At 41.9% G+C, this 25,000-nt stretch overlaps 1 protein-coding gene across 1 annotated transcript in view; it reads left to right on the forward strand.

The window, feature by feature from the left end:
- LOC118496429 overlaps positions 1-25,000 on the forward strand; it is a 397,714-nt gene that overhangs the window by 12,258 nt on the left and 360,456 nt on the right. The gene's annotated exons all lie outside the window — the stretch shown is intronic.

Here is a 25,000-nt window from a genome sequence, read left to right on the forward strand (position 1 = left end):
ATCCATTTCTATATTATACATCCTTTATACAGTGTAAGATTTCCTATAAACTTTATAATAATTTCATGTTATTGTCCACTTTCCACTCTGTTCTGACAGCATGCCTGTTGCGTTGCCTATTTACTACCAATGGCACCATTTCATGCGCTCAACAGCGCAGCTGGACCCCCCCCCCCCCCCCAAGGGGTGACTGGTGTAACAGTCAACAGCCTTCCCAAAAGATGTTATGTGTAGAAATAGTCAATTGTTTACAAGTTCAGTTTAAATGCAAATGAAAGGCTTGTGTTTGTTCAATATGATGTTTATGTTTTTGTGTAAGAATGCCTCAACTTTTTTTTACTGACTATTTCACTGAGCACTGCTGTCCTGCAGTTTGTGTTAAATTGTATTGCGATGGTTACAGAAACAAAAAAGTATGGCAAAGCCCCACCGAGAATATTTTTCACCAGCCGCCACCGGTATCTCTATGTTGCTATTTGCAGGTTATTGATTTCTGCGGTTTCGTTTTTTTTTTTTTTATCCAAAAGTTGATTGATATATATATATATATATATATATATATATATATAGAGAGAGAGAGAGAGAGAGAGAGAGAGAGAGAGAGACTGTCTTTATTTATGTCTGTATTTGTAGAAACCTTCTACACCTACCAAGACACATCCCAAATAATGCCTGCCGAGCAGAACTAGACCAATATCCCCTCCAAATTATAACTGAAAAAATATCAAATTCTACAACCACCTGAAAACAAGCGACCCCCATAGTTTCCACTACAAAGCATTACAATACCAAGAGAGAAACATAGAGAAAAGTCCCCTCAGTCAGCTAGCCCTGTCCCTCAGCCCCCTCACCTCACAGCCCCCAGAACCTCAGGACCCCCCCCAAACCATCCGGCCCAACCAAATCATCTGCAGACAATAACAGAAATACATGACCTATTGGAAAGACACAACTAAACGTCAAAACAAAATGGATTGTTACCTAGCCCTAAACCGAGCGTACACAGTAGCTGAATACTTGAGCTGAGATTACTTCAATTGGAACCAATGGGGAAAGAGGCTCATGTTGTCTTTATAATAATTATATCTTTCTACCAATACATCAATAGTGGTTTTAATTCAAAGTAATGACTGTAAGACAACTGTGCCTTTCTAGAAAGAAACAAAAAATAGAGATTTGGGTGGAATTCTGATCGATATAGCTCCAAGAGAACAAGTAATTTGTTCAATTATAAAGATAATCTCATAATTTTGCATTTATACTGCAGGTAATCATTTTATTTTTTCAATTTTGCCTGAACTTAATATGTAAAAACTGTCTTTGGTATTCTGAATGGCTAATATACATTAAACAATATTTTTTAACGTAGAAATCCTAAACAGATTCAGTATTATGTTCTATAGGGCGGTAGTTACGATAAGAACATCATCCAACTGTAATTTATTAATACATTTTTTTATGTGTGTAGATTTTATCTCAACTATAAGACCACATTTCCCATCAACCCCGCTACTTCCTGTTTAGTGTTTGTTTTCTTCCTGTCAACCGGCCGGCATGGAGTTAGTTTAGACGATGAGTGGAGTAGTTGAAGAGCCTCGCTAGCTTCAATGAGTTCTTGTTGATAAAGACTAGAATGACTTCACCACAACTGCTGATGGACTTGTCGCAATTTTCATTGCGCTAACGTTATGTTATGGAAATTACATTTACGATAGTAATGCGGAGACTTTCCTTACCTCATCAAAACATGGATTATTAACTTTTAATTTGCTTTACTGAAAGGAAAATGGTGTAAAGGCATGAGGTAAGCTGACAACACTAGATGTTAATATCTGATGAGTGACAGCAGGATTCAACATGGCTAATGTTTGGGGAGCTAACGTTAGCTGGTGAAAATGTAACGTTAAGTGCGGCTGGTCGGTTAGGGCTCCGTGTTGCTGGATGTGGCTAATGTTGATTTGTGTAACGTAACGTTACTCTATGTGTAACGTTACATTTTAACGTACCGTTAGCTTGCTGGATTTGTCTTGAGATATTATAAAATGAGATTTAGGAGTAAAGAAGAGTACTTGTCGTTAACTTTAATTTAACTGAAAACTTAACACAGATTGAGTGAAATCAGCCGCAGCAGTCAATGTAGGGGTAATATTAACGACGAGTTAAAACCTGTTATAACGTTAACGTTACTAAATGTCTTATTTGAGGTCAAAAATCAATCAACTAAAAAAAATCAATCAACTAAAACAATGTTTGCTGTTCATAAATGCTGTTAAGAGCTAGCTAGCAATCACCACTAACTGACATCTCAGCCGGTCCGTTAACTGTTGCTAGGTAACGTAACTAGCTAGCTAGCTACTTCACCAACTTTTCTGTATTTATAGTTAAAAACAGAAGAGAAAAAATACTTTATCTACTCCTACTGACATGTGGGAAGTGATGCCAGCCTCCTGGGTCTCTTCGGTCCTTCTGGTAAAGCAGTTAGGTGCTGCACAGCTGATAACCATACTTGCTGCCATAGGTGACAATTGTAAACAGTACCCTAGTAAGATGGCGGACAGTTATGCCATTTGTTATGACGTCATGTCATATCTATTGTTCTATATCTATGCTTGGTACAATCTCTGACCACACAAAAATGCAACATCTACTTGGAGAAACTAGTGTGAGCGCTGTAGAAGCAGCGAGATACTGTATGTAAATGTTTTCTTTTGTTAGATAAAAAAATAATAATAAAAAGCAAACTAAAGTGTTTGGTGTGTGTGTGTGTGTGTGTGTGTGTGTGTGTGTGTACTTATTGTGTTAAGGTTCCATCAGGTGTGAACAGATTAGGCTCAGCATGTGCTGGATGTCCTTCAGTTGGCTGGTGGGTGGTGGGTTGGCTGTTCCTCTCTCTGTCTGGGCGTAGCTCTGTCTGTCAGTCAGTCTGTCTGTAGGGACTATTGTCAGTTCAGGGGGGAGAAGAGGGAGTGGCCTGCCGGTGACGTGGCGGGGATGGTAATATAGCGGCTGGGGCGGTTGGGGTTGAGGGGTCCTCGCTGCTGATGTAGTGGGATTTCTTGGTAGCCTTGGCGAGGTAAAGGGTGGAGGGGCTGGGTTGCGGTTCATAGTGGCGTCCTTCAGCATCTTTGCGAAGATGGGGACGGCTTGCTTGTAGAGGTGGACGTGATCATATAGGCAGTGTAGGTCGAGGGTGGGGTGGTGACCCAGGTACACGTTGGGTCTCATGGCACAGTCCTGGGAGAGGCCAGCATTGATCTGTTGGATGGTAGCAGGGTGAAAGTCTTTCTGTTGTAGAACGGTGGACACAATAATGCAGGAGTTGGAGAAGTTTAGGTTAGGGTCTCTCTCTCTCTCTCTCTCTGTCTGTCTGTCTGTCTGTCTGTGTGTGTGTGTGTGTATCTGTGTGTGTGTGTGTGTGTGTGTCTGTGTGTGTGTGTGTGTGTGTGTGTGTGTGTGTGTGTGTGTGTGTGTGTGTCTGTGTGTGTGTGTGTGTGTGTGTCTGTGTGTGTGTGTGTGTATGTTTGTGTGTGTGTGTGTGTGTGTCTGTGTGTGTGTATCTGTGTGTGTGTGTGTGTGTGTGTGTGTGTGTGTGTGTGTGTGTGTGTGTGTGTGTGTGTGTGTGTGTGTGGCAGGTAAAGACATATTCTGCTGCTAGACTGCAGCTCTCTGGCTGTTCTCCCAGCAGGATCTGCATTTTTTTGATGTTGGTTATTTGGTCAAATGTCGGTGTTTGTGTTCTTCTGACTGGCTGCAGTTCTGTGCATTCTGTCAGGAAGTGCAGCTCTGTCTCGACTTTGTCTCTCTTGCATAGCTGGCAGAAGCGCTCCTCTTTGGGGAGCCATGATTGTTTGTAGCGGCTTGTCTCAAAGGCCAGGTTGTCCTCACTGAGTCTGTACTTGGTCAATGTAGTTCTTAGTTTGATATCAGTAACTGTGGTCAGGTAGTCTGCTACACTGTCCTCTCTCTTTAGGGACAGATAGCTCTGTCCTCTCTCTTTAGGGACAGATAGCTCTGTACTCTCTCTTTAGGGACAGATAGCTCTGCATTTTGCCTTGTGCTTTTGTTTGTGTTCCAGTTGGTGATTTAGTTTTGTTTCTGTTGTGTTATAATTTGGTTAAAGGAGAATTCCGGCCACGAAGTACTTTCAATAGAAAACCCCCCGACCCGAATCACTGCAGGCAACACGGAGTAGCTGCAGCTACGGACTACAAGCGTCCCCTGAGCTAAAACGGCAGTTGTCAGGGCAGGTTTTAGAGTGCCTTTGTGCGTCTTAACAGATGCAAAATGCAATTAATATGTCTGTGCAACATGAACAGGGCCCTTTTGTGTCAACAAGATGCATTTTCAACTCAGACATTGTTTAAATTCACCTACCCTGTCTTGATCCTGCCGGTAGGTAGCTTGGCCTGTTAGCTGCTAGCTGCTAGCTGTTAGCTGTTAGCTGTTAGCTGCTATCTGCTGTCCTTGATAAATGTGTTGAGCCAGGCTTATGTAAAAAATCATCACGCTGCAGTTCCGTGTGTATTTGTAGCTCATCCATTTTGGGTGTGATTGTCTGGTGTTGGTGAGTAGGAGGCTTGTCAGTTTTTTTTTTTTGTATTTATTTATTTATAAAGGACAACACACATCAATCAACATTTCTGTAAATGTGCCAGTGTTAGCCAGCCGGCTAATTTTCAACTATAGTCCTCAACCAGTGTCGATCTGTGTGGTAGCTAGTTCCCTTAGCCAGGCAAGCAGCCTTCGTCCCCCTCCCACAGCCGACAACAATCCCCCGAGCGCCCGGTGGTCTGGTGGATGTCCTGCATAGGATCACAGATCACAGATCATGCCTTCGCAGCAAAACATTTAGATTATTTCCAGCAGTGTGCAGATCGGAGCGTAGTGTGTGAAGAGCGAAGAGTGGAGTTGTTCACAAGGGAAGAAGCTTGGAGTAACGTAACTATGGAGAATATAGCAGATATACAACACACAGAAGAGCCTTTTGAGTTTGATGGTCGTCCTTATTTATTCAAACCAGAGTATACAGACAAAGAACTAGCCTCACAAGAGTTGTAAAGAACGAGACAGACAGAGGGGCAACATGCAGATGAACTTGCTGCTCCAAGAGCAAGCTAAAGCTAGCCTTCAGTAACTGGAGGACATAGCAACACCACAGCTGCTCCGTGGATTGTTATTGGGATGATTATCACAGAAGCCTGTCTGAATACACTCACCGGACGGCAGCTAGCAGCTAACGGCTATCAGCTAGCAGGGCAAGATCGAGACAGGGACCAGGGTAGGTGAATTTAAACAATGTCTGAGTTGAAAACGCATCTTGTTGACACGTAAGGGCCCTGTTCATGTGGCACAGACATATTAATTGCATTTTGTGTCTGTTAAGAGGCACAAAGGCACTCTAAAACTTGCCCCGACAACTGCCGTTTTAGCTCAGGGGACGCTTGTAGTCCGTAGCTGCAGCTACTCCGTGTTGCCTGCACTGATTCGGGTCTGGTTTTTTTTTATGGGAAACTGTGCTGGGCATTTTTCACTGCTTTCTGATGTTTAGCCTATATGCAAACCAAACAATCGAGAAAATCTGCAGATTAATCAATAATGAAAATAATTGTTGGTGCCCTAACTTCATTGTTTTTGGCTACCAAGAACCAACCATATAAAAGACTTGAAGAACCATTCCCTAAATATAGAGGTTCTTCAATTGGTGATGACTCTTTGAAGAACCATTGAGTCCTTTGAAGAACAGTTAAAGAACCATTATGTGTCTGTGTGTACAGCCCTGTCTCACCCCACGCCCCTGACTGAAGTATTCTGTTCTGCTGTTATCAATTTTCTCAGCACATTTGTTGTCCATATACATGGATTTGATTATATCATCTATTTTACCCCCTACACCGCTTTGTAAAGTTTTATAAAATAATCCATCATGCCAAATTGAGTCCAATGCTTTCCTAAAATCAACAAAACAAGCGAAGATTTTCCTTTAGTTAGCTTGAATAAGATGTTTGTTGATCAGGGTGTGTAGGGTGTAGATGTGGTCAGTGGTACGGTGTTTTGGTAAGAAGCCAATCTGACCTTTACTCAGGACGTTGTGTTGGGTAAGGAAGGCCTGTAGACGGGCGTTTAGAATACAGCAGAACACCTTCCCCAGGTTACTGATCACACAGATACCTCGGTAGTTACTGGGGTTGAATTTGTCTCCACTCTTAAAGATGGGGGATATAAGCCCCCTGTTCCAGACCTCAGGGAAGCAGCCAGCTTGAAGAACGAGGTTGAACAGCTTTAAAAGGCCTTCTCCAGCTCGGGGGGGCTGTGTTTCAGCATTTCAGTCCTGATGCTGTCAGGTCCACATGCTCTCTTGGTTTTAGTTCATGGAGTGTGTGTGTTAACTCCTCTTGGGTGATTTCATAGTCCAGTAGGTTTTGACTGTCTTTTATGATTTTTCCAGGGAGTGTAACTGTTGTGTAATGACTTGTTGGCCAGTTGTAAGGTTATCTGGTGGGATTGGGTTGTAAAGGTGTTCAGAGTAGTTCCTCCATGTTTCTCCGTCTGTCAGAGGTGGTCTTGGTTCTGTTTTGGGTTTAGGTTATTCCTTTTTTCCCAAAACTGATTCTGTCTTATTGAGGTTTCTATTTCTTCTATGGTTTCATTATAGTGTGTTTGTTTTTTTCTTCTGAATCATCTGTTTATATTCTTTGAGTTTGCTGCAGTAGCTTTCTCTAATTTCTGGGTTGTTTGGTTGGTGGTGTTTTTGGTTGTTTTTGGGTGGAGATTTTTCGGAGGTTTTTCCTCATTAGTTCACTCTCCTTGTCAAACCATCTTTCTTTGTGGGTTGTGTTTTTGGGTTTAGGATTACCCCTCAACAGATTAACTTTGAGGGCGATTCTGTGATATAGTTCATTTATTTGATTTACTGCCATAGTTACATCTGCCTGATTTGGTGTGAATGTTATTACTAAAAAGTTGTTAATAAGATTAGTAATTTCAACCGAGTTAGCTGCATTGGTGAATTCAGACACACTGTCAGATGTCCATTTATAGGACAGATTGAGTTTTACAAGTTTTTTAGTGTCTATAATTTTAATTTCCTGTGTTCTTTTATTTATCTGGCAGTGGTCTGAAAGTGGTAACTGAGGTCTTACAGTGAATGCGTTGATGGAGGAGGGTCCATGTCAGTAATTGCGTAGTCGACTACACTAGACCCAAGAGCTGAGCAGTATGTGAACTGGCCTAATGAGTCCCCTGTCATCCTACCATTCAGAAAGTACNGGCCTCACAGAGCTCTAGCGCCTTAGACATTTTATTACTGCACAGAGTCAGGGTGAGTCTAGATGTCTCTGATTTTCCAAGTTTGGCGATTTGGTATAGGATGTGATCTGTTTCACTATGTTTGACTAGTCATCTCAAACCTGTGCTAGCATAAATCCCACATAGCAGCGACGTGCACTGAGCACTGGAAATGGCTCGCATCAGAGTTCAGGTCAGTGAGAACTCTTCTTAAAGTAAGGTGATTCTGCAGGTGGGACACACCACTGCACCAGATGAGAGCATTTTCATGACTTATAACTCCTTTATTCAGCTTTAACCATACTTGAGTGGTCTTTCTTTTGGACGGGCAATATATGGTGTCAGGAATTCTCTAAACAAATATTACTAACACCGCCTACCTGAGGCTCGCCACAGTTATGTTTCCAATTTTAAAGATGGTAAAATAAGTATTTATAGCTCCCTGAGGACAGTGAGTACTACATCTTTCTACAACAAGTCCAATTAGAACAACAATGGCCATGAGTGTTTGATACGGAGTAGGCACGTCAGAGTTAAGCTTTTCATTGACATAGACTAAAAAAGACAATATTCACAAATGCTTAAATACATATGTGTATTCTTCCCTTATCCTTTGCTAATTTCTTGACGATGAGGGAAGCGTTGACTCACTTCTCTGATGTCGTGACAGACTGGATGTTGTTTTACCTTGTGCAGCGGAGGAAAATAGCGCAGGAGGAAGAGGGGGAGCAGGAGGAAGAGGGGGAGCAGGAGGAAGAGGGGGAGCAGGAGGAAGAGGGGGGAGCAGGAGGAAGAGGGGGAGCAGGAGTGAAGGAGGGGAGGGGAGATGGAGGAGATGGACGAGAGGGGGAGGAGGGGGAGGGGGGTTTTGGGGTCTCTGCTGCTGTCACTGTTGGGGAGACTGAGGTCTTCTTTCCTCAGCCAGGATTTTAAGTTAGGAAAGTCTTTTTTGAATTTCTCAAGGCTTGCGTCTGATCCCTGGATCATCACCTTCCCGTTGTTGTACAGGTTGATGTTAAATTTGTTCTTGGAATCTAGATAGAGTTGTCTCATTACTCTGTTCCCTGACATTTTGTAGTCTTTGTTGGTGGAACTTAGGGCTTGGTGCCATGCTTCTGGATGGTTAGTAAAGAATACCAGATCTACCTTTATATCCTTATCAGAGCTGTATAGTAACAAAGTACAACTACTACTCTACTTAAGTACTAAAAGGCTGTATCTGTACTCTACTGGAGTATTATTCTTTTCTCCTACTTCCACTTTTACTTGAGTACATATTTTCGATGAGTTTAATACTTTTACTCTGATAGATTTTTCATGTGCTGCATCGTTACTCGTTACTGTTGTGAATTCCTCACGCTGCGGAGACTGTGTAGGTTACAGTGTGTGTAGTTAAGGCTACGTTAGTTACGTATGATAATTATGTAATTTACGTAAGAAATCCCCGAGATTGCGTTGTTTGTTTTCATTACGGTTCCGTTCAGAAGTCAGAGACGATGTCAGTTTGTTCTCTTTCTATTGAGCTGTTGTTGCAGCAGATTAATCTGTTCCTGAGTAGTTTGAGTCTGAATGTTAACTGTTTGACCCTGTGATGTGAAGCTGCTAGTTTATCTTCTGTCTGTATGTCTGTGTGTGTGTGTGTGTGTGTGTGTGTGTGTGTGTGTGTGTGTGTGTGTGTGTGTGTGTGTGTGTGTGTATGTGTGTGTGTGTGTGTGTGTGTGTCTCTGTGTGTGTGTGTGTGTGTGTGTGTGTGTGTGTGTGTGTGTGTGTCTCTGTGTGTGTGTGTGTGTGTGTGTGTGTGTGTGTGTGTGTGTGTGTGTGTGTGTATGTGTGTGTGTATGTGTGTGTGTGTGTGTGTGTGTGTGTGTGTGTGTGTGTGTGTGTATGTGTGTGTGTGTGTGTGTGTGTGTGTGTGTGTGTGTGTGTGTGTGTGTGTGTGTGTGTGTGTGTGTGTGTCTGCAGTGAGTCTGAATGTTAACTCTTTGACTCTGTGAAGTGAAGCTGTTAGTTAATCTCTACTTTTCTAGCTTACTAACTTTCCTGTTCATCACATGTTACTAGCTGGTGTGTGTTAACTTTTTGGGGCTTTAACCGTTACTGTGCTGGAGAGGATGTTTATTTTACTTGCACAGTGTGATAATTATACATTTTATTTCAGTATTTGTTAATATTTGTTATTTTTAGTATAATTAATATTTGTTAATTCCTTTGGCTACAGCCTTGGCTAAACATTTGACATAATATAAACAATATGATATTCAAACTTTTAACTGCTTTCTTGAATAACTAAATAACACAATACTTGCACTTTTACTTTCAGTACTTGAGTAGTACATTTTAAAATAAACTACTTGCAATCAAGGCTGGATTTACCACCGGGCTGATTGGGCCGGTGCCCGGGGGCCTCCGACCTCTAGGGGGCCTCCAAGACCCCACTAACTGTGTGGCCTCATCCTTTGTTTTTATTATTAAATTAAAATAAAATGAATTAAGTAGTGTGTGTTTGTGTGTATGTGTGTTAACAATGATTTAGTTGCACACAAAAAAGTATCATGATCAGTTTTTTGGCTGTCGGCTGTGACTGATGACTACGAGTCAGGTTACCGCGGAAACTGTTGATAGCGGCAAGACAGGCGATGGAGGATAGAGTGAAAGAGAGTCGAGGACATTGACAGAACAAACAACATGGATAAAAGACGGTGGAGCAGTGGAGGGGAGAAGGATAGCAGAGAGGATTTAATTAGGAGTAATATTCCAACCATCGACTTTTTTCAAAAGTCATCTCAACGCTAATAAAGATCCTGGCGGCGCCTGCAGTGATGCTAGCGATGAGGAGTTTAGCACCACATCCAGCCTTCCTATTTCAGATGAACAATTAGAACATCAATGCTAAATAAATAAAGTAGGCTATACTTTCTCTAAAATGTAAAGTGTGCAAATATACATAAACCATAAGATAATACTGATACTGATACAGATTTTAAGGTGGAAGAAAGCAGTTGTGGTGATTTTGATGACATGCTTTTTGAAGAAGAGGTTGCTGTCTAAAATAACTCCTGATATCATCTGCAAAAACTCCCACACTTGTGCACAAGGTCTAGGATACTGTACATCAAAAACATAAAAAGCCTTAAAGCAGGCCTCTACTGCCCCAAGAAGAGATGGGTGCTCCAAGGCATGTCCATGCACTATAACAAAGGCTTGTGATAACTGATGCCTGTCCCCAAGAAGAAGCACATGTGGGACCTCTGTGCTTGTCCTTTTCGTAAGGTATTCAGCGATGTTTGTTCCAACCTGTAGAGAGAAAACAAACTTTATAAGACGCATTTACTTCAGATATTAACCCTCGTTACAGGCATAAGCTTGGGTGATAAAATGAAGGCCAAAATTATATATAATCTACTGGGATTTAAATTATGAATTAAGTAATGGGTTAACAACTGGAAAACTATGTCTTTCTGTGTTTGCTCTAACAACATTTCGTTTTAATAATGATAACAATAAACTGAAACAGATCATCGTTGCGCAGTGGTTTGGTCTGACACATGTGTGCGATAGGTCTGAGAGAGGGAGGTAGTAGAGGATGGATACCCCAACTGAGCCCGACTGGACCCGATGGGCCAGGCCGGGTTCGGGCAGATATTTGATATCTGGTTAGTTCGGGTTCAGTCACATCAACCAACCAATTTTAAGCGGGAAATAAAAGGAAAATGTATCGAGGTCTGCAAATCTTGAGACAATCTGTTAAAATACTTGTTGGCGCTTGTTTTATTTGTTACATTTGTATTAACTCGCAGGCTGCTCACCTATGAAAGCTTTTGTAGATTCGGCGTAGCTGGGGCGGACCGTCTTCCTCCGGATTTTGTAGGTGCCGGGGGGGGATCACCACAGGTAGCAGAAGCAATATTGCAAGCATAAAAGTCAAATGTAAAATTCTACAACTCTGTATCACATTCTGGCGACTACATTTCAAAATGCAAAAAAGATTCCCTGACCTTGCTCTGACTTTACTACAAAATGCTCAAATTCCTTGATTTTCCGTGCCTGGTATAGACCCTCTTAAATGTCACGGCATTCCAGAGCAATGCATTATATTGTTCTTTTCTTGCTTCCTCTTTTTATCATTATTCTTCTTCCAGGCCCTAATTTGACTAGAACCGCTTGCTGTAGAAACTCCGTTCAAAATATTGATGAGTTGGTCCTTGTGCAAATTTTGGGTCTATGTCTTGTCATGTGATTTATACTTTGAGATACTGAATAAGAACTAATAAGCTCTTTGTGACATCAGTGAAACTTCATTGAACTCAATCTAACTTAATTACATTTGCAGCAACTGATCACTGATTAAAGTGTGAAGTCCAGAGAAAATTTAACTCAGGTTCTTTTTTTTCTGCGTGGAAACTGGTCAAATACAGTAAGCCGTCCAGAGACATGTTTCGTTGATCGGACCAGTATTATACTAAAATATCAGTGATCATAAAGACATTTATTTGTAACAGCAGGCCTAGGCTATTTTCAGAATATTTGTTGATTTACAGCGGGATTGTTAAGTGCTGCATCAAAACCAAACCTACAGGATATATTGTTGCATTTCGGGGCAGTGGTATCAGAAAATATTACCGGCAGATACCCACATTTACAATATCAGTATTGGACATGAAAAAGTTGGATTTTGCCATTCTTATTCATAGTACATATATGTCTTTTATTAAAAACTTTTAAGCTTTTATAAAATGTGCCTACCTTCAAATGTAGAGAGTAAATCACCCAGGTCCCATTCTACCAGTTTATTTTGAACATGATCATCCATCTACAGGAAAACAATAATAATAAAAAACATTACAAAGCTGCCATACATCACTTTCAATAAGCATTCAGAAATGTCAAGCAAGCAAGCGCTCATTCTCATTACGCCAACAACAACATTTGACAACTAATAACTTATAATGAATAATCAAGAATAGTTATTTTGGCAGGCCACACACACACACACACACACACACACACACACACACACACACACACACGTTGTGTCCCAATTGATTAGACTGACGCAAGACTTCTTTGCCAGGTTGTTCACTAACTAAAATGAACCTATTGGCGGGAACCGGCGATGTGTTCGCCTGTCTTTGTCAGCATTACAATTTGTATTTTGTATTTAAAGGAACTACATAAAGTACTTAATACATAACATTTAGTAACGTTACACAAACAGCTAAAACACATGCAAGCCTGAGCATTCAAAGTAGGCTACATAATCGCTGAATACAAATTTCGCTCCTTTTTCTGCATGTTCACAATTCAGCAAGCAAGATGGCGGCGTTTGTCTTTTAACACAGTCATGGTCATTCGTAACGTTAACGTAACGTAGGCTGAGGACGGTTACAGTTGCCGGTGAAAAAATTTTGCCTAAAAATTTTTGTCTATGTACCGGAAACCCGACCATCATTGAATGCCGAAATGAATGTTGGGATACGGGTGCTGCGAAGTTCATACAAGTTGTCGGTACACGATCCGTTCTGCACATGCGCAAGATAATACTGTTTTACCGAGGATACGACCTGCACGATCTGTTCCACGCTAGCCTATGGCTAGCCTCCACCGGGAAGCTAACGTTAGTTTAGCTAACACTAGAGCTGGGGGGTAAACGATTATTCATTAAACGATTAATCGGGCGATTATTTTATCGATTAGTCGACTAATCTAACGACTAATTGGACGATTAATATAACGATTATTTTTCTGTTGCTCGATTAATAAAAACCATAATGTATCTCAAATAAATACCAAAAAATTCTTAATAATATATTTTATTAAACAATTTTGCATAGCAAAAAATCTTCTGCTTTACACAAAATAAAATAATTATTTTACTGCTATACAAAATGAAAGGCCAGCCTGTTTACTCTTTTACAGTACCAACATAACTCTTGTTCAAAAAAATCAAGTTGTAGTGCAAAAAAGAAAAACACTGTGCAGTGAACAGTACAGACATTACTTGGATTGTTTAACACAACATAACAGTCCCAACATAAAACCTGATGCATAATCAAACTGACTCTCTTAACTGCTATTCTGTAGGTTTACATGCTAATGCAGCTGTGCACTTTGGTGGTGCTAGGCTAACCAACGCATCTTAGCTCTCTGTGCAGTTTGTTCGTGCTAGTAGCTAACGTTCACGTTAGCTAACCTTAGCAACTATAGATAGCTGTGTTCTGCAGCTGTAAGCTAGCTACCATTCAAGCCAACATTAGATGATAACTAACGTTAGCTAACGTTAGCTACTATAGATAGCTGTGTTCTGCAGCTGTAAGCTAGCTACCATTCAAGCCAACATTAGATGATAACTAACGTTAGCAAAACACAGCTGCCTAGGCGCCAGTAGCTAGCTAACGTTAACGTTAGCTACTAACGTAGCACGAACAAACTGCACGGAGAGCTAAGATAGTTAGCTAGCACCACCTAAGTGCGCAGGCTACACAACACACTACACAAACATGAAATTAATTTAGCTAACGTTAGTACTTCGGACTATATTTGAAGTATTCCCATACCCTCGATGATTAAGGGCGAGCTGTTTTAGGACTTTTTCTTTTCATGGGGCTTTTTGCAGGGCTTTGTTGGGAATTCTGTGAGGAGGTTGCTGTTTCCTGCAATGTTTTGGTCTCCCACATGTGTGTGTGTGGCGAAGCGTCGATGCAAAAATACGACGTCGACGTAATTTTGACGTCGATGTGTCGACGCCATCGACGCGTCGCTGCAGGCCTAGCTAACAGCTAATTCGGCTAACCGCTAGCTGACAGCTAGATTCAGTCTAAAATAACGTTAACTCAAACGTAATGGGAAAAGCAGCTACAGCTAAATTAAGACTTCACAGTAATAACAATAAAGACAAGTATTGAGTGATTGGATTTTAAATGAGCACAAGTAAAGTAGAACTGACGTAACAGCTGTTATATATGTTAGGTGTTTGTTATATATGTCAACGTTTATTTTCAAGTTTTATTTTGAGGGTCTTTTAAAGTTATTACATGCTGTCTCAGCTAGCAGTTAGCCGAATTAGCTGTTAGCTAAACTAACGTTAGCTTGGCTGTCGACCGGAAGCGTGGAACGGATCGTGCAGTGTCGTAAATCCTCGTACAACCGCGCATGCGCGAACATTTTGCGCATGTGCAGAACGGATCGTGCAGGCAGAACGGATCGTGTACCGACACAAGTTACCAACCAATGCATCCTCGGTAAAATGGGCGTGTCAAGAACATACGCAAAGTTACGTTAGCTAATGTAACATTAGAGTTTATTCTAGAAGCACTGTTTAACAAAGCACATTTTCAGCAACAAACTACCGGTAAAATGAGAATGCTTACCTCGCCTCCCTGCTCCAGGAACCAGATGTTGTTTTTGAGAAATGAGTTGCTGCTGTTCCGATGCCAACTCATCGAGAGCGAGAGAGACGATGTGGGGTGACTGGGGGTTACGTCAGTTGAAGAGGTGCGCTTGTTTTTCCCTGTGTGAAGATCCAGCGGGCGGGGTGCCAGATAGAGTGATCTTTTCAATGTGTTTCTGTCTTCGCCCGCCGTAGTTCTTTGCTGGTATTTATTTGTAACGCAAATCGTGTTGGATTTATATTTAATAACGTTACTTGAATAAAACGAAGCTAAAACAACAAGTTATTATTCTAATATCGTTAGACTGTTTTTAAACTAAGCTAAACCATATGATCTAATCTACGAAACAAACGTTTTTTATACGTCTTTTGTCACGTTTTTTATTCTTCCCATACCATGTCATGACTCATGAGTGTGTGTGTGTGTGTGTGTGTGTGTGTGTGTGTGTGTCTGTGTGTGTGTGTGTCTGTGTGTGTGTGTGCGTGCGTGCGTGGGTGGGTGTGTGTGTGTGTGTGTGCGTGCGTGCGTGCGTGCGTGCGTGCGCGCGCGTGTGTGTGTGTGTGTGTGTTAAAACAATGTCATCCAAAATTTGGCGGATCAGCAGTGTTGAAAAACTGAAGCCTGGATTTCGTTCAACGTCATCAACCCAATGCAATAGGTTATAATATGTTTAACCATTTTGTAACCCAATTATGGGTAAATTTATAATTTCAGCCTTAACCCAGCATATGAGTAACCAAAATAACCCAGCATTTTTAAGTGTGTAGTTGAAGGTCTTATTTGGCAATGTTGTTTTATTCAGCTGTCATTGTTCATGGTCTACCTTGTTATAAACTATTACTTGGCCTGTTGTTTGCTTGTTAGCAATGTTTTCATATAGAAATGTGTGGAATTTTACAATATAAATCTTTAAAGCCCGTTTTCTCAAAATGACTTTTCTCTCATACTCCAAGTCTGAAATCTCCACTTCAGTAGCACCTTTATACACCAAACCTTCCAGCCTTGTACCTAGTTATATTATGAAGACATTTACAGAGGGATTTGTAAATATATTATTCCTAGCCTGATTTATATAACATTTTATTCCAAAAAACATGGCGAAAATCATTTTTTTAACGCTATTGACAGTATATTCTGATTTACAGGATAATAAAAGATATCCATAAATCTCTCTGTAATTTTTTTCCCATCTAATATGTGAACACAATGAAAAAATAATTTTGAACCTGGGTTCATCCAATACTCAGATTTCGTTTTTTTTTTAAATATATGCAAATTAGCGCATATTTAATAAGATAATGCCTAATTTGCATATTTAAACCTTAAATTACAGAAAACTTGTAATACATTTTCTTCTCAACTTAATGTAAGTAATCAACTGGGAGAGTTTCATGGTGATATCTGCTAGTTAAAAATTTTACCCTATTCACCTGTAGTGTCTCACCTTAAAGAGCACCTCTACTTCTACTCAAGTCACTTTTTTGATAGAGCACTTGTACTTTTACTCAAGTATGGGTCTCTAGTACTTTATACACGTCTGTTTAGGACCATGAAGTCTGATACTAAGGTTTCGGGAGAGTCTCTTAGTATGTAGTCCTTATATTTCTTCCTTTGAGTTTCACTAGTCCCTGTGGCTGGGTAGTTGGTTTCACTAGTCACTGTGGCTGGGTAGTTGGTTTCACTAGTCCCTGTGGCTGGGTAGTTGGTTTCACTAGTCACTGTGGCTGGGTAGTTGGTTTCACTAGTCCCTGTGGCTGGGTAGTTGGTTTCACTAGTCCCTGTGACTGGGTAGTTGGTTTCACTAGTCCCTGTGACTGGGTAGTTGGTTTCACTAGTCACTGTGACTGGGTAGTTGGTTTCACTAGTCACTGTGGCTGGGTAGTTGGTTTCACTAGTCACTGTGGCTGGGTAGTTGGTTTCACTAGTCACTGTGACTGGGTAGTTGGTTTCACTAGTCCCTGTGACTGGGTAGTTGACTTCACTAGTCCCTGTGACTGGGTAGTTGGTTTCACTAGTCACTGTGGCTGGGTAGTTGGTTTCACTAGTCACTGTGGCTGGGTAGTTGGTTTCACTAGTCACTGTGGCTGGGTAGTTGGTTTCACTAGTCCCTGTGACTGGGTAGTTGGTTTCACTAGTCCCTGTGACTGGGTAGTTGACTTCACTAGTCACTGTGACTGGGTAGTTGGTTTCACTAGTCACTGTGACTGGGTAGTTGGTTTCACTAGTCACTGTGGCTGGGTAGTTGGTTTCACTAGTCACTGTGGCTGGGTAGTTGACTTCACTAGTCCCTGTGGCTGGGTAGTTGACTTCACTAGTCACTGTGACTGGGTAGTTGGTTTCACTAGTCACTGTGACTGGGTAGTTGGTTTCACTAGTCACTGTGGCTGGGTAGTTGGTTTCACTAGTCACTGTGGCTGGGTAGTTGGTTTCACTAGTCCCTGTGGCTGGGTAGTTGACTTCACTAGTCACTGTGGCTGGGTAGTTGACTTCACTAGTCCCTGTGGCTGGGTAGTTGACAGTAAGGCTGCTGAGGCTCCGCCCCTTAAAAGTATCCATTTCTAACTGACAACATGGCGATGGCTCTGTCTTCAGCTCTTATCAGAGGTAGCTTAATAGCTTATGGTGCTAAATCAGTCAAATTTGTGGCTTACCTCTTTGTTATTTTGCTTAATCTGCTGTTTTTGATGTCCTTTTAGTGCCCTGTCCAGGATATTTGTCGCAGGTGTCTCCTTGTCTTGACTGTTGTTTGGATCTTCCTTATAGACCTTTTGCAAACACATCACACGACGACATGACAGCACCATGACGGACGGCAGCAGCACAGGCTAAACAGTAGTAGACGAACGGAAAGTTTCATAGTTTCAATCAGTTTGAAATACATAACACTAAATAAACTGTATTTATGGCTTTATGGCTTCTTCTATATTGAACAACAAGTTGTCGTGCCGTTATCGGTCGAGGTAGGGCATCTGGTAGGTGCTCACAAAGAGCAGTATTTGGAGAAGTTGGAGATAGCAGGATTGGATACCGACCCTTAATTCTTTCTCCCTCCGTTTTCACGGACCTCATTAAATCACAGAGTCTGCCCGACTTCAGTCCACTTGATCTGGACCACTATGTGGTAAACGGGGTACCCCCATATACCGGTGCTGATCTGGACCACTATGTGGTAAACGGGATATCCCCATATACTGGTGCTGATCTCAAAGCTTTTAAAAGTCTGGATGCTAACCAGTTCTTTGTAGCTGGCTGGGTTACAGGTACGATGCTACGCTAACGGCGGGGGGAGGTACCTCATAATGGCAAAGATAAGACATCAGTCTAGGGTTTATTTTGTATTAACATCTATTCTTTACTCAAGTAAAGATTTATATAACACGTAGCCCATGTTTTTAGAGGACATGGTCGGTCGTGGCTACCCATACCGTTGTTCACTGGGTGTGCCAATGCAACTTCCTAATGGATGCCTGAACACATCCCAGCTCTGGGAAGTGTTCAGGGAATCACAGTGTCTATGATCAGTAGTAACCACAAATAATTGTAACATCTAGCCATCTTCTTATCTGTGATTATATTTGCTGTAGCCTATGTTAAGATTTGACCGGTGGATATTACGACGCGATGGGCAGCAGCTAGCGAGCAGTCCAAAGCTAGCAGTAGTATGGGCAGCTTGTTGATTGCGTTGTGATTGTGACGAAATAAAAATAAAAACTAATGAATAATGCCAAACTATTAATAACCTTGACACACACACACACACACACACACACACACACATCAGAATATATATTAAGTTAGCTAAAAACACATGGATAAGGACCTAATGATGAAGACTAGCTAGATTACTGTATATGCCACAAAAAGGTTTTAATTCATGAATGAATGAATGAAATATCTTAGAATAGGCTTAAACATAACATTTTGCTTTTTAATTTACTTACCCTGTGTAGACATGTCTGAAAGACATTTCCTCTTGCTTTCACCAAAAGAATTAAAAAGAAAAAAGCCCCGTTGATTGATGAGGAGTGTTGTGGAGGAAAAAACAAGCTAACAAGCTAGCTAGCAATGCTAGCTAAAAAAACGGCAGGGAAAAGCAGACAGACAGGCTGAGACACTGCCTTTTAAACACTACAAACACACCATGTATGACCGTTGGACACCCTTTCCCTACCACTAACTTTTTAACCGTTAACCATCGGTATAAACATACGTTTTAACACTCTACACATCTAAATAAGATCCATTATTATGGTCAACCGTCACGCCCCCCTACGCAGATATGGACCTGATGACGACGTCATCACGCACGCAAGTTGCGCGCGCCGCTACGTCCGCTCGACCAATCACAACGCTAGAAAGCAATGCGCCTGCCTCTTATATGGTACTGCTAGCTGCAGCTAGCTCGTCAGCTAGCCGGGGTAGGAGCTCCGCAGACCCGCAATTAACTCGTTTTTTGGCCTTTTTGAAGCTATTTTCCGTGCCATGTCATCTTTAATTTAACCGATATTTTTGTATGTGTGTTAAGTTAAATGATCAATGGAACGGCTTACTTTTTGGATATGTAGCTAGGTCAGTGAATAACCGATGTTAGCTAGTTATGTGGGTCATCATCGGGTTGGACCTGTTAGCAGGAACAGCTGGTTAGCACGGCAGCTAGCTCGTTGAAGGTAATTTTATTTATCAGTCATTTAAAACAGAAAGGCAATACAAATGCTTGTGTTGGTGAGGATTACTCTGCAGATTGTGAATGTGAGAACACAAACACGAACGAAAACGTACGAGTTTAGCTTGCCGTCCGTCTACAGCATAGCTCTTCCGCCGTCCGTCATGGCGTTCATAATTCGCGCGAGTGGAGCGTGACGTCACGTGCAAAGGGTCTATATATTCCTTGTATGGTTGCTAAAATGTTAGCTAAAATATGTCCAGATTTCTGTTTGCTGTAAATAATTAAAATCCAAGGTAGGTTTTCTCAAACTAACCTGCTCAGTTTCTTCCTGTAGGCTTCACCTTTCTTTTCTTCTATATGGTCTCTTTAAACCAGACTCTTAACCAATAATATATACATATTTATGAGGAGCTCATATCTTGCTGCTGATCGACTCTCCCCTGGTGTTCTGACCACGGTCAGGAGAGGTTAACACGTTGAATATTTTAAATTAAACAGATTATTAACGTGAGCTTGTTCCCCCGTGTGAGCTGATGACCTCATCTGTTGACATTTCTGAATGCCTTCCTATAGTTGCTTAATAAAAGCTTTCCACACAAACAAACGTACATGTGTCATTAGTATGAGAAAAAAAATGAGATTTTAACTGTCGGGCTCGGGTCGGGCTCGGACAGACAAATTCGGCCCGATCCGGACTCTAGTGTATATAGCACACAGATATAAATCTACGTCACAAATGCCCACGTCTTTATTCATTTTCAGCCAAATGTGGTGTTTGTTTTGTTTGACCGTGCTGATGTGATTGGTGAGATCAGCTTTAAGCCAGATTAATATTCCTCCAGAGCCTCTGCCACGGTGGACTGTGCTCAGTTTAAGTGAAGGAACTGTAATTTCACTGTAGCCTGAGGGCCATTGGGTGATGGTATCAGATCAACAGCACGTTTCTAACAGAATTAAAATATCAACATCATTTACGTTATTAAAGAAATCAGGTTCTCTGGTCTTAAGACCACATGTACTAGAGTACAGACCCTGAATATTCCAAAAGCTTATTTTTAAAGATTTCATTTTAGAGAAAAATTCAGAAATTCAACTAAAAACATGAATAAAATGAAACGAAAGCAAAAAGAGGCTAAACTGCTGTAACCAATTACTGTGTGTGTGTGTGTGTGTGTGTGTGCGTGCGTGCGTGCGTGTGTGTATGTGTGTGTGTGTGTGTATATATATGTGTGTATGTGTGTGTGTGTGTGTGTTTGTGTATATGTGTGTGTGTGTGTGTGTTGTATGTGTGTATGTGTGTGTGTGTGTGTGTGTGTGTGTGTGTGTATATATGTGTGTGTATGTGTGTGTGTATGTGTGTATGTGTGTGTGTGTGTGTGTGTGTGTGCGTGTGTGTGTGTGTGTGTGTGTTGTATGTATGTGTGTGTGTGTGTGTGTGTGTGTGTGTGTGTATATGTGTGTGTGTGTGTGTGTGTGTGTGTGTGTGTGTGTGTATATGTGTGTGTGTGTGTGTGTGTGTGTTTATATGTGTGTGTGTGTGTGTGTGTGTATATGTGTGTGTTTGTGTGTGTGTGTGTGTGTGTGTGTGTATATGTGTGTGTATATATGTGTGTGTGTGTGTGTGTGTGTTTATATGTGTGTGTGTGTGTTTGTATATGTGTGTGTGTGTGTGTGTGTGTGTGTGTGTATATGTGTGTGTATATGTGTGTATATATGTGTATGTGTGTGTGTGTGTATATATGTGTGTGTGTGTGTGTGTGTGTGTGTGTATATATGTGTATGTGTGTGTGTGTGTGTGTATATATGTGTGTGTGTGTGTGTGTGTGTGTGTGTGTGTATATATGTGTGTGTGTGTGTATATATGTGTGTGTATATGTGTGTGTGTGTGTGTGTGTGTGTGTGTGTGTGTGTGTGTATGTGTGTGTGTGTTATCTATGGTATCTCTGTACCTCATGTTTGCAGTAATCTGTTACAGAGTGTGGAGCATCTCTTTGATTGAGTTCAGACATCGGTGTACTTGGTTGGAGAGGGGGAGTATTGTTCATCGTAGATGGGTAGGTCATCTGTTGGTGATGATGGGGGGGGGTTCTGTGTCTTGGTGGGACAGGAGGGTGAGATATAGTATGGGGGCGTGGTGCTGTGGGACGGTGGGATGTAGAGTTCCTCTGACTGTCCTGTTGGTATCTGGGTGGTCTGTAGTTCCTGGGAGCAGCAGTTTGGTGGGTGGTATGGTTGGGTTTGCGACCAAGGGTAACATCCTTCAACGTTTTGGCAAAAGTTCTTATCCCACCCTTGTTCAAGTGTATCCCATCATAGAGATCCCATGTTCCGATGTTTGCGTGGTGAGCTAGGTGGATGTTTGGAAGGGCTGCACATCTCCTTGAGATATCCATGTGGAGGGGTGTCTGTTCTGGGGAGAAGGGTAGAGATAATCATGCTGTCAGGGAATTCCCTGGAGGCCCTCTCAGCCATCTTGGCCATGGCCTCAGCAGTGCCTCGGTGAAGGGTGTGAGGGTCATTGGTGCCTGTATGCACCACGATGTACTGTGGTGTTCTCCTCTTCCAGCTCAAGTATGGTCTGTGTCAGCTGTCCGAGTCTCCTCTGGGTCTCCTTCAGCTCTGTGGTGGTGACTTCACTCTCCCTACTCAGCTCTGTGATGGCCTCGTGGCTGTCCTCCTTTAGCTGGTGGAGCTCAAGTCTCAGCTGATTGGTGGTTTCAGATTCAGCGAGTCTGGTCATAGTGAGCTCCTTGAACTCTGAAGTCCAGCTCCAGGAGGGACAGGCCATCTGTCAGTTGTTGAAAGAGGGACAGGGCCAGATGGACTGGTTTTGTGACCTCTGGGATCATGGTGCCACCCTCCTCTTCCTCATCTGATCCTGTGTCTCTTCCCATCGTGATGCAACTGGTACTAGGTCGGTCTCTTTCAGCCTCTGCTTTCAGCTTGGGGAAGAGTTCCTCAAAGTGTTGAGGCCTGCCTCATTTGCCTGTACTAGCACTGTACCTTTTTAGTGTAATAAGTAACAGTGAGTAAAGGCTTGTCTGTATCAAGGGTTTCGTCCTGACACACAGTCAAGCGGCCTCTGCGACCAACGCCTTCTTTGGCAATGTGTGAGTAACTGTTACAGATGGCCTGCTTCCATTTATTGATGTCATTTGTATGAAAGATGAAATTATTTTTATCTTTTTGCTGTTGCAAAAAATATAATCGGCAAACAGTTGTTCTGTGTTGGACAGGAGTGTTGCCTCTTTGTGTTTCTTCTTAGCTCTTTTACAGTTAGCAGGTATTCTACCTCTCGGCTGGACTGAATGCCAGCTGAACTTAGCCCCGCCCACAACATTCGAGGTCGGGAAGTTCGGTCTGGACTTGATCCGTTGAGGAGCAATTATGCTCGAACAAGAGCTGTTCGGACCAATCAAATTGTGAGGACAGGCTTTATACTATGATGGACAGATACAGTAACGAACAGTAACGTCTCTCTCACACACACACACACACACACACACACACACACACACACACACACACACATACATACATACACACACACACACAGCTGATGGTGTCGCTACGACTCAACTGTTCAAGTCACAGAGGCTGGTTTTAGAACGTAAGAGACTTCACCTGTTTCAACGGCCAATAGAGAAGTCAGCTGGTGATGTCAGCTAAAAACTATAGAAATGAAATTATCAATAATCTATTTTATTTCTACGTTACAAACAGCTTCATGAAATGGCAGAGTTTTAGACGGAGCGGATCCTCAACAACCTGAAAGCACGGTAACGTTATATGGTGGAGAGAGATAGAGAGAGACTGAAGAGAGAGATAGAGAGAGATAGAGAGAGACTGAAGAGAGAGATAGAGAGAGACTGAAGAGAGAGATAGAGAGAGACTGAAGAGAGAGATAGAGAGAGATAGAGAGAAACTGAAGAGAGAGATAGAGAGAGACTGAAGAGAGAGATAGAGAGAGACTGAAGAGAGAGATAGAGAGAGACTGAAGAGAGAGATAGAGAGAGACTGAAGAGAGAGATAGAGAGAGATAGAGAGAGATAGAGAGAGACTGAAGAGAGAGATAGAGAGAGATAGAGAGAGACTGAAGAGAGAGATAGAGAGAGACTGAAGAGAGAGATAGAGAGAGACTGAAGAGAGGGAGCCCAGCGTTAGAACAAAGCTGTGAATCAGAGAAATAAAACGTGTTTTCTCTGATTCATCTCTAGAAACCCAACTGTATCCATCATGTCACTATCACTAACGTTATCCACATTCATATTTACACTAAACAAATGATATATCCAGCTACAATGCAGTCTAAAAGTCGGGAGTTATGACGGAAGTGCATTGTGCAAAGAGTGGTTGCTACGGAGACGAAACACCGTCTCGTCTGTTGACAGTTGAGTTCCGTTGCTCTGATTGGTTGTAGGTCTATCCAATGAGTGCAGAGGAATTTTCTTTCCCTGTTGGGTTGAAAGCCGCCCCATAATCCCAATGGAGCGGTTTCAGACTCCCATTCTGACTAGAATCTGAGTCTGACCATGTCAGGTTATATATAGAACATATCACATATTAAATACATACAGTAGCTGTCACATAGATTATATACTGCACTGTTGTTACACAACACACTATATTACAAACAAATACATAACACAATATAATACTTAACAGTTTTGTATACTATAGTTACTGTACAATCCTAAACCAATGTTTGGGATCTTCTAGTGGGGAGTCCCTCAGGAACATGTTTATCTGCCAGTGGAGCTGCTGTCCTTCTCCGAGGAGAACTACCAGCTTCTCTTCTCATGGTAACGTCGGGACATTTAATATTTGTTTAGTTATTTTTCCAAAGTGTAAGTCTCTTAGTGAAGAGAATTGTTCACAGTGGAGGAGGAAGTGTATCTCTGTTTCTATCTCCCCTGTTGAGCAGTGAGCACATATACGCTCCTCTCTGGGCAGCCTGTCTCTCTCTCGCTCTCTCTGACCTGTCTGTCTGACCCAGTTGGTGGTCACTGAGCCTGTCTCTCTCTCTCTGACCTGTCTGTCTGACCAGTTGGTGGTCACTGAGCCTGTCTCTCTCTCTCTGACCTGTCTGTCTGACCCAGTTGTGGTCACTGAGCCTGTCTCTCTCTCTCTGACCTGTCTGTCTGACCCAGTTGGTGGTCACTGAGCCTGTCTCTCTCTCTCTGACCTGTCTGTCTGAGTCTTCTTCTCTCTTCTTCTCTCTCTCTTCTTCTCTCTTCTTCTCTTCTTCTTCTCTTCTTCTTCTCTCGTCTTGTCTCTTCTTCTCTCTCTTCTTCTTCTTCTCTCTCTTCTTCTCTCTCTTCTTTCTTCTTCTCTCTTATCTCTTCTCTTTCTCTCTTCTTCTTTCTTCTTCTCTCTCTTCTCTCTTTCTTCTCCTTCTTCTCTCTTTTCTCTCTCTCTCTTCTTTCTTCTTCTCTCTTCTTCTTCTCTTCTTCTCTCTTCTTCTCTCTCTCTTTCTTCTTCTTTCTCTCTTCCTCTTCTTCTCTCTTCTTCTCTCTCTTGCTTCTCTCGCTTTCTCTCTTCTTCTCTCTCTGTCTGCTCTCTTCGATTCTTCGTCTCTTCTTCTCTGATCTTCTCGCTACTGCTACTTCTCTCTTCTTCTCTGCTTCTTCTCTATCTCGTATTCTCTATCTGTCTTCTCTCT

This window comes from Sander lucioperca, chromosome 1 (genome assembly GCF_008315115.2).
Source record: "Sander lucioperca isolate FBNREF2018 chromosome 1, SLUC_FBN_1.2, whole genome shotgun sequence".
NCBI lineage: Eukaryota > Metazoa > Chordata > Actinopteri > Perciformes > Percidae > Sander > Sander lucioperca.